The following is a 10698-nucleotide window of genomic DNA, read 5'->3' as shown; positions in this document are numbered from 1 at the left end:
TCAATGACTCATCGTTACTTTAATAAAAATAAATAGCATAAAATGTAGCACGTGGTGCCATCTATAATCTAGTGGTATATATTAAACACGTCATATTTTTCTATCAGATATGACGTGTTTAATATATACCACTAGATTATAGATGGCACCACGTGCTACATTTTATAAGTACAGAATCTTTATTCTTATACGCTTTTCCAACCGCGTGGGTTTTCTCCGAGTCCTCCGGTTGTACGTGACAAGGAGTAGGGTCGCCTGTCCAACCGCGTGGGTTTTCTTCGGGTCCTCCGGTGTCCTCCCACTGCCAAAGACTACTAATCGCAGTGGATTATTGAAAATAAATTGAGCCATTAGTTAGTCCCGAAATGACCTAGTTTGTGTCGAGTGGACGTCAAACCCCAATTCTCGGAATATATAAACTGTATATTTACCCTCGTGGTTTATGTGCAATGTTGCTACTGACAGCTAAATCTTCTTGTTAATGAGTTAGTGATCCATTCACTGAGTCAAGCATAGATAAACCAAACCCTGGCACCATCTGATAAAGAACCCTATTGATCTATCAGTATTTGATGCGCCAGTATCCCCAAGCCACTTGCGCTCAGATGAGGGATCAAAATCGCGACCGCAAGTCAGAGCTAGGTGACCGACCAGCTAGATCTGGAAGTGCGACACTCTAGACCTGTAGGCTACCCGACCCCCCGGGTAGTGAGCCACGCAAAAGACGAAAAAGTGAGGTTCCGTGTACACATTGGCGTGTACGTAAAAGATCCCTTGACAGTTGGTATTCTATATAATAGTAGGCCGTAGTGCCGCTGTCCGGGGCAAAATTTCCTTCATAGCAATGTGTGGAGTAAGCCCGTCTTCATTAGCCCGGTCGGAGCAGAACAGTAGGATGTTAAACCCCATTTTATTTGATTTCCCGGTCAGTGAGTCAGCGCCTTATTCACCGAGTCAACCATAGATAAACTAAAACCCTGGATCCTTTTGTGGGAGCCAGAGCTACCCATTCGTCAACTTGAACTAAATCTTAGCTTATTAAATTAAATTACCACATATTTAATTGCAAGTTAAACCGGATTATTTATAATGTAATATAACCACAGCAACCGTACCTAGAATCTGATGCCTTTTTCAATTATTCAAAATTTATCTTAATTTATAAAGACTGTATATGACTCATTCTTCTGGGTATACTGGTTTATATATAATACTATGTCCCTTAATTTATAAAGACTGTACGTGACTTATCCTGCTGGGTATACTGGTTTATATATAATATATGTCCCTTATTTGAGTCTCCATTACGATAAAAGGGATGACTACATATTCTCTAAGAAAACACGTATTTCAACCAGGATGTAAAGAAACAAAGGGTAATATATTCCATGTAGGCTGTAAAAGTGTTTTATACACACAAATTGTGACGCGTGAATCAGACATACCCGTTGAAAAGAAAGCTATTAGCGCCACCAAAATTAATATTTTGGAAATTAAATCGGGTTCAACGTCCTATTTTTATGTTATGATGGACATTTTGCCCTGGCAGCGGAATTACGGTCTACTCTTATATCGTATTCTGTCAAGGGGTCTGTTACGTGCACGCTAATGTATACACGTGATCTCGGTGTTTCGTACCTTCCGAGCGACTAGACAGTTTCCCTTGTCAGGTCATCTGTACTGCACCACTGAGGAAATACATGTATATCTGCCAACACCGAGAGCGAACCCAAGACCTCCAGGTTACTTACTGAGTCACCGCGTCTTCCATTATATTTTGTTGATACGATCTGTGTTATATAGGGTTGGGTTAGGGTTAGGATCGGTGTTATATAGCTTTAAAAACAAAATGTTCAATGATCTGATTACAATGACGTTAATCTAGTTTCGACTAAATGTAAACACGCATCTAATTATTGTCATAGATCAGATAAACTCTTCTTTATAAACGGGATACGTCGGTTAAACTCGCCTTTTAAACATGACAACTCGACAAAAAAAATAACATTATTTTACACATCTTCCCGCGAGTATTTCATTCTATAGAAATCTTTCTGTGATCGTCAACCACTGTATCATTAATCGTTTATTCAATGGTGGTAGAAATTGAATGATACTGACAATAGTTAAAGGTGATGGGGAGAAATAGAGAATCTCCTAAGAGTTGGGTTGGTTTTTTTTGATATTAATAATTATCAAGACAAGTCGATAAAGTAAAATAAACGAGGCTCTGCCTTTTTAATAAAAAAGAAAATACTTTTAATAAAAAATGAACTGTTCTTTTCAACTAAGGAGATATCGCAGTAGATTATAAAATTTATCATACAAGCAATATCTACTGTAGAATGTTTTATTGGGTGATAAAAGGGGTTTAACGTCCTCTCGGCATAGGCCATTTCGGAACTAACATATGCTTCAATTTTATTTCAACAATCGATTGCGCTTAAGGGTCTTTAGCAGTAAGGAGAACCCGGGGAGAAACCCACAAGCTTGGACAGGCGATCTTGCTCATTGTTGCGTACAAATGAAGAATGGAAACCACGCCACTTGACTCAGTGACATACCGTGTGATATACAGCGCACGCGTTAAACTAATCGACCTTCTACACTCCTGAAAACAGTTAAAAGATAAAGATAGGGTTAAGCTATCCTCCATCAGCTGCCCTTCTCTGGACTCCTTAGAAATGCATAGTCGAATAAAGAGTAAGACACGACAAAGTTTTGCGGTGTATATCTTTAATACAACATAAAATAGGCCTGTTACAAAATTAATTAAAATATGGAAATGAAATGGGGTTTAACGTCTTACTGTTCTGCTCCTATACTGGGCTAATGAAGACGAGGATACGCCATACAATGAGCTACGAGAGAACTTTTGCCCGAACAGCGGGGCTACGGTCTACTCATATATCGATTTCCAGCTGCCAAGGGATCTACTACATCCCCGCCAATGTGTACACGTGTCAGACGCTTCGTTCTGCACGCCGGAAAATCCTGATTAACTTTCTCAGCCAATGCAGGGATCGAACTCGCTACCTCCAGACTACCGAGTCAGTGTCTTACTCACTTAGCCACCGCGGCTCCCGAATATAATACAGTGATCTCGACCGTATACCATGATGACATTTTGAATGGACAGCTACGCTACGACCATTTTCTGATTCCAACTATTAAGGGTTCTGACCACAAACCATTCTGATTTTCTGTTCTTCGAGAATACCTGTCAAAATTGTCATTCCTATTCCTGTGAGAGAGCGGGCTATTAGTTGGAATCGATAATGGTCGTAGCGTAGCTGTCCATTCAAAATGTCCTCATCGTATACTGCATGGCATACGCCATGGTGGCTAAGTGAGTGTTGTGCTTTTTAAATTTTGAAATATTAAAGAAAACACCGTTTCATTGGCTTATCCCTCACATTATCCAGAACGCTGGTTATATAACAACTCTTCCAGATCCTGGTGTAGTAAAGACAAGTAAAACGAAATTTTAAACTATAAAAAAACGAAAGTAAATAGGATCTGTGTTTTAATCAGATTGGTGGCTATCCAACACCCAGAAAACGTGAAAATCGTATTGATATGGCGGTGTAACTTTAATACTCTAAAACGTATTATAATTTATAATGTCGCTAGGAATTAATATTATGGTATAATGGTGCACGTGAAATCACAAGGTGTGGCATTGAGTCAAGTGAACAGAAGTAGGGTCGCCTGTCCACCCATATGCACAAGCGAATTAATGAAAAAAAAATTGAACCATATGTTGGTCCCTAAATGACCTCATTTGTATCGAGTGGACGTTAACTCTCTCTCTCTCTCTCTCTCTCTTGTCAAAGGTAAAGGTGTAGCGGCTTTTCTGGAAAGAGTTGTCTCCCATTAATATAATACAACAATATATATATTTGTGACTGTCGTTTGTCTGTCTGTCTGTCTGTTCGGGGTTGGCGGCTACACTAGGTCTGCCCCGAGTCTGAAATTTGGGGTATAGGGGTAGCTCGGACCGGGGAGTAACATAGGCCAGGTTGCGTTAGTCTACCACTTCCGGTTTCGGAGTTACGACCCCCAAGCGAAGCCGGTCTGTTCGGGGTTGGCGGCTACACTAGGTCTGCCCCGAGTCTGAAATTTGGGGTATAGGGGTAGCTCGGACCGGGGAGTAACATAGGCCAGGTGGCGTTAGTCTACCACTTCCGGTTTCGGAGTTATAACCCCCGAGCGAAGTCTGTCTGTTCGGGGTTGGCGGCTATATCTACACCTTGAGTCTGAAATTTGGGGTATAGGGGTAGCTCGGACCGGGGAGTAACATAGGCCAGGTGGCGTTGGTCTACCACTTCCGGTTTCGGAGTTATGACCCCCGGGCGAAGCCGGTCTGTTCGGGGTTTGCGGCTACACAAGGTCTGCCCCGACTCTGAAATTTGGGGTATAGGGGTAGCTTGGATCGGGGAGTAACATAGGTCAGGTGGCGTTAGTCTACCACTTCCGGTTTCGGAGTTATGACCCCCGAGCGAAGTCTGTCTGTTCGGGGTTGGCGGCTACACTAGGTCTGCCCCGAGTCTGACATTTTCGGGTATAGAGGTAGCTCGGACCGGGGAGTAACATAGGCCAGGTGGCGTTAGTCTACCACTTCCGATTTCGGAGTTATGACCCCCGAGCGAAGCCGGTCTGTTCGGGGTTGGCGGCTACACTAGGTCTGCCCCGAGTCTGAAATTTGGGGTATAGGGGTAGCTCGGACCGGGGAGTAACATAGGCCAGGTGGCGTTAGTCTACCACTTCCGGCTTCGGAGTTATGACCCCCAAGCGAAGCCGGGTATCCTGCTAGTACAACATAATATGTTCCACACGGATCAGCAGTGAATATTCGCTGGGCCGCGACAATCACTGATAAGCATGACATCGATGTGGTGGTTGTGTAGGATTTTGTTTGCCTTTGGCTAAAGATATATTAAGAGCCAATTGTAAACAAAATCCTATACAACCACCCCAACCAAAGCCAAGGTATGTGTTTATCAAATAGTATGCAATTGTGGGATTGCATACATCGGGGAGACAAAGCGACCATTAAATAAAAGGATAGATGACCACAAGTCGAAAGCAGCAACCAACAACCTAAGAATGGTTGTGTTCGAATTTCGTAAAAATCAGAGCGAAACTGAGGGTCAAAATGGCCGCCTCTCGTTCGCAAATAGTGTCAAAATATTGTGTATCAGGGTTGTGGGACATCTGAAGGTCACAATTTTCATCTGATTTTGATGAAACTTGAAATGCATGTTTATATATTTTCGTACATATCGAATCGTAACTTCCTGAATTATGGCCCCTGATTGTACGAAAAATCGCGTTTTTAGCTTTTGGTCCCTCTAGAGGTTACAATTATTATTCGATTTAAAAAAAAACTTTCGAATATATCACCATTATACCGTAATGTTTGTTGATTTCGAATTTCTTGAAAATCGGGCCAAAACTGCCAGGCAAAATGGCCGCCCCTTGTACGCAAATAGTGTAAACATCTGGTAAATAAAGGTTGTGGACCCTCTAGAGGTCACAATTTTGATCGGATTTCGATGTTTATAACCCAAAGATATTCGCCCCTTTCGATATTCGCGCATATCGGATCGTAACTTCCTGAATTTTGGACCTTGATTGAACAAAAAATCACGTTTTTAGCTTGTGGTTCCTGTAGAGGTCACAATTTTTATCCGATTTACAAAAAAAAACCGTGTGAATATATCACCATTACACACTAAGATCTTGGTTCCTTTTGATAATCGCGGATAACAGAACTTAAATTCCTAGATTATGGCCCCTGATTGTTCGAAAAATCGCATTTTCAGCATGTGTTTTTTTTTAGAGGTCACAATTTTTTTCCGATTTTAAAAACCATTTAAATACATCACCATTCCACCATAATGAAGGATGAATTCGAATTTCGGGAAAATCGAAATGAGAGAGAGAGAGAGAGAGGGAGAAATGGGGTTTAACGTCCACTCGACACAAACTAGGTCATTTCGGGACTAACACATGGTTCAATTTTTTATTTCAATCATTCGCTTGCGCGTAGGGGTCTTTAGCGGTGGGAGGAACCCGGAGGACCCGGAGAAAACCCACGAGGTTGGACAGGCGACCCTACTCCTTGTCACGTACAACCGGGGAATCAAATCGAAATGAAACTGCCCGACAAAATGGTCGCTCTCTGTACGCAAATCGTGTAAAAGTGTGTAATACAAAGGTTGTGGACCCTCTAGAGGTCATAATTTTTATCCGATTTTGATGAAATTTAAAAATTATCTTTATATCCCAAAGATCTCAGTCCACCTTGATATTGGCACATTTCGGGCCATAACTTTCTGGATTATTGCCCCTGATTGTACGAACAAAAAATCGCGTTTGTTTTTAGCTTGTTCTCTATCCATCTCTTGCAAATGTGGGGGTATCCTGCCTGGCAGCCGCTGGTGTTTTTTGATGCCAACGGTACACCTTGGAACACGTGATAAAATAGCGGCACACCTGGCTAACTATATATATGAAAAATATTTTGAACTTTGCAAGATAGAAACATGGCAAGTCATAGACGGCATACAAGCGTGGACAGTGATAGTCATAGACACATAGTCATAGAGTGACTCGGAGTATATAAAGAAAGTACAGCTATGAACTAAACACCAGTGAATACTCAGTTGGGATCACGTGGTTTATCGCCTTTTCTTAGTGTGTACTTAGGAAGATTTCACGATAATCACTGCTCTTAGAAAGATAAATAATATTCTGTGTATTTCAATTATTAAATGCTATTGAAACAATTCATGTTTTCTGTGTCCTGGCATTTCACATGTGTTCGAAACTTAGTTTGCTGACAGAGAACACGTTAAATGTAGAATATGACTATGGTTCTGTAGGGAAGTTTGAGTAGGAAAAAATTTCTTTGAAGAAATGTTTAGGGGATGTTGAAGTAAGTATTTTGAAATTGGGTGGATACTCACCACGTGCTATGTTATTCCACTATGACGTCATCAAATATGGCTGCCGAAGTTATATCAATTTTATCCTACTTGCTCTAGTTTTCTGTCAATTTCTATAAAATAAAGGGCAGAATGAAGCTGTATATATGAACTTATTTGAAGAACATAATTTTTGGTAATTTTTTATCAATTTTCAAGAAAACACACATCACATTTTTAAGTGAAAAAATGGAAAAAGTTCAAAAATGTAAAAAAAATTAACACATTTACAATGCTATAACAATAAGAAATTCTTTAATAACACTCACAAAAGAAATTTGATCTTTTTATGTAAAGAACTATCTGTGGATACTAATGTTTGATGTCAAGCATAGTTACCACAACATATGATGTCACAATACATAGTTACCACATGATGGAGTATCTTCTCTCTGACTTTTAAGAAATAGACCGAGCGGAATCTCTCACCCAGATTCGAAGTGAAATTAGCAAACATATACTGTAATAATATTGGTAGAATTTTTGCTCTTGAAATTAATGTGAGCAGTATATTTCATTAATTAATATCTTTGGTGGCAAGTTATTTAATTCACATATATGTAGAATTGTACTAAAATCAACTTAGTAAGTGACAGTTGACACATAAAAAGAGTTAAACAACCAAAACATAGCTGGCTGTATGTGTCAATAAAATACCACAAGATTACACGTGAGTGGAAATATTCTAATTTAACCAATCATATCAGAAATTGCACAGGTTCAGGGCCATGAACAGGCTTTCTGTGCGTGATATGCATGAGCCCTACAAAAGAAATCATAGTAAACTTTTAAGTCAGACTTTCATTAGATTCCGGAGAGTTTACCATCTGAGTTCCTAGATAGCAGCTTGGTTCCAGAAGGGAAATTATGTAGCAGGTTCTATCAGCAGACTCGCCCAACGAGTCTGACTGAATGAGGTTTGAGAATATGACTTAATTATTGTAATCTATATTATGCTTATCCATGTATCCAGCTGATATATAAAATTTAAAAACGAACTGTTGCATTGTTATAACTACTGAGAAGACAAACGTCTTAAGAAAACAGTAAGAAGTAAATACACAACGTGAAGCAGAAGTAAAGACAGCTAGAGGCAAATTCTAGACGATCATAAGACTACAAAGATAAGAAAAGATGCATGGGCAGTACGTAGGATGTGGCGACCGGTCATGATCTCCCGCTCTTCACGTCGGACAGAAAGGCGCATGGTGCTACAATACCTAGCGTCAATAAAACCTGTATATTTATATATATCACGATAATAATTGTTATCTTTATAATAGAAACATTTTAAGACATGTTATTACCGTAAACATACTAAAATATCATAAACTAGGCCCGCAGTAAAGGGTACGTTCACTTCGAATCAAACAGTATTCAAACCAGCTTTTGTGGCAAAACGTGTTTCTATTTCACAGAATCAAGGGACGAATAAACTACTAGACTGCAAAATTTCATAAGCCTCCTATGTTGCATTGTATTCAGGACGCCTATTTTACACAAAATCGTATTTTATATTCAAGTGGACCTTTCATATAAACATCTATCTGCATAATAAGTTTATGAAAATACGCATTTAAACAACATTTAATTATTGTCTGCCACCTGTAGCACTTTCCGCTTGAACTAATTATAAATTGTTTATTGGAATTTTCGATTAAATGGACACATTTTTGTTGCTGTAATATACTCGATCAAAATACCAAGTGTTAATTTATATGATAATTTAAGGCCTACCATGTAATACAAAGTTTGCAACACGTTTTAACACCATATCTTTCTGCATGAAATTACAATAAATTGTTTATAGAATAAAACGGAAACATATTTTTTTCTATTTTGTAGATGATGAATAATATACGAATTGTCATTTTATATCGCGTAGTTATTTATACTGATGATTTAGGTAATGCAGAAATTTGCAACACGTTTTAACATCCCATCTTTCCCCTTCCTTTGTAGGGATGGGCTGAACAGGAGTAACGGTAGTTTCAGGGGTCCCGAAACTAGTTAATGTTCTTGCATAGTTTGGAGTCACCTTTTAATCATGAATTTACGTCGTTTTTGATGAACCGCAAATGTTGCCACAAGTTAAATGTGTCCAGAAGCTAGAAACACCATATAAAGCACAATTTACAGTCAGTTTTTCTGGAGAAATTTTCCGCTTGTTCGCAGAGAATCTCATCGGATCCGCGCCCTCACGGAGTAAGGATCACTCCGCCCCTGGGGTATCATTAGGGCCGACATTAACCACAGGTTCATTTTTTGGTCTAGTGTCCATGGCTGATGAAAAACAGTATTGTTGTGGCAATCACAAGAACTTGTGAAATGAATAATGGACAGAATGAACCTGTGGTTACTATCGGTCGAGATGATTGGGGCCCAATGCATGTTTATATCCCAAAGATCTTTGTTCCTTTCAATATCCGCGCATGGTGTGATTAGAATGAACTGGCGATGAATACGACGACTACCTATTTTCAAGATTCTAGTGCAGGACCAGGAGCGATACTCACCTACTTGTTGTTTTCTTGGGGTGACGCTCTTCACACGGGCCTAAGGCTCCCCCAGTTGAAGTCCGATCGATTTTTGAATTTCATCCAACAACATGGTCAGTTCCATGGTCAGGACAATAGTGGTGTCAGTCGTTATCACGTTTCAAATATAATTTTAACAAGGAGATCAATGCTACGATAGATGCGTAATCAGGGTTTCAACAAACGGAAGTGACGAACGAAAAAGGAAAACACGAGTTATCCTTCTATATAACTGACTGAAGTGACGGGTGGTAACAGATATACGGGCGATAATGATAACGACTGACACCAATGTTGTCCTTTAACTGAAGGCAAACTGGATTCAAACGATTTTACATTTATTCCTTAAGCTGATATACAGGTGTTCCAGAACTGATGAAACAGACTACAGTTTTTGTCTTCTTTTCCGGATATGACAACAGATTTTACCATATTTTCCGATTTATTGAAAAAAAACAATTGCACAATATGGTAGTTCGTAAATGAACGGTTTGGTTTTGAGTGAACATAAAACAAGCTTATCTCTACATGTCAACATTAAACATCCTCTACACAGAGAGAGAGAGAGAGAGAGAGAGAGAGAGATAACTTGTTTGTGTCGATTGAACGTTAAACACCCCCCTCTCTCTCTCTCTCTCTCTCTCCTGGGAGTTAATCTTCCATTTATATTTTTATTTTGTTTTTGTTTTTTTAATTAGATGTTACATGAATAAACATACATAATGCAAGAGCTAAATCTGTCTTCCTTTAGGCCTGAAATGTTATTTAAATTATTAATTAGACATTAATTAACTTATCCAGATCAAATCTCGAGGCCATCTCTAGCCAGCGATATTTAGCGGTTTGGAATACATTTTTTAAAAAAATAATTAAACGTAAAAATGGATAATCGAGACTTTTATCGTATCGATTTTAGTAATGATGATCGATGCTAGGCAAAATTTCAAAAGCTAATACCTCGGTTCAGAGTGGAGCAATCTGACTGGAATTTTCAGCATATTCTATTTACGTTATCTAATTTTTTTAACTATTATAGCGAGAATTATCAGCTCTTTATATAATCTCCCATAATACCTCTTTAAATATTAAATAATTAGTCTAACTACATATTATTTAGCGTGGTCTAAGCCGTGGACAATTTGATATTCTCCGAAATATGAAATGGCGCA

Source organism: Patella vulgata, chromosome 2 (assembly GCF_932274485.2).
Source record: "Patella vulgata chromosome 2, xgPatVulg1.2, whole genome shotgun sequence".
NCBI classification, from domain to species: Eukaryota; Metazoa; Mollusca; class Gastropoda; family Patellidae; genus Patella; species Patella vulgata.
Note: the sequence above shows the minus strand (reverse complement) of the source record.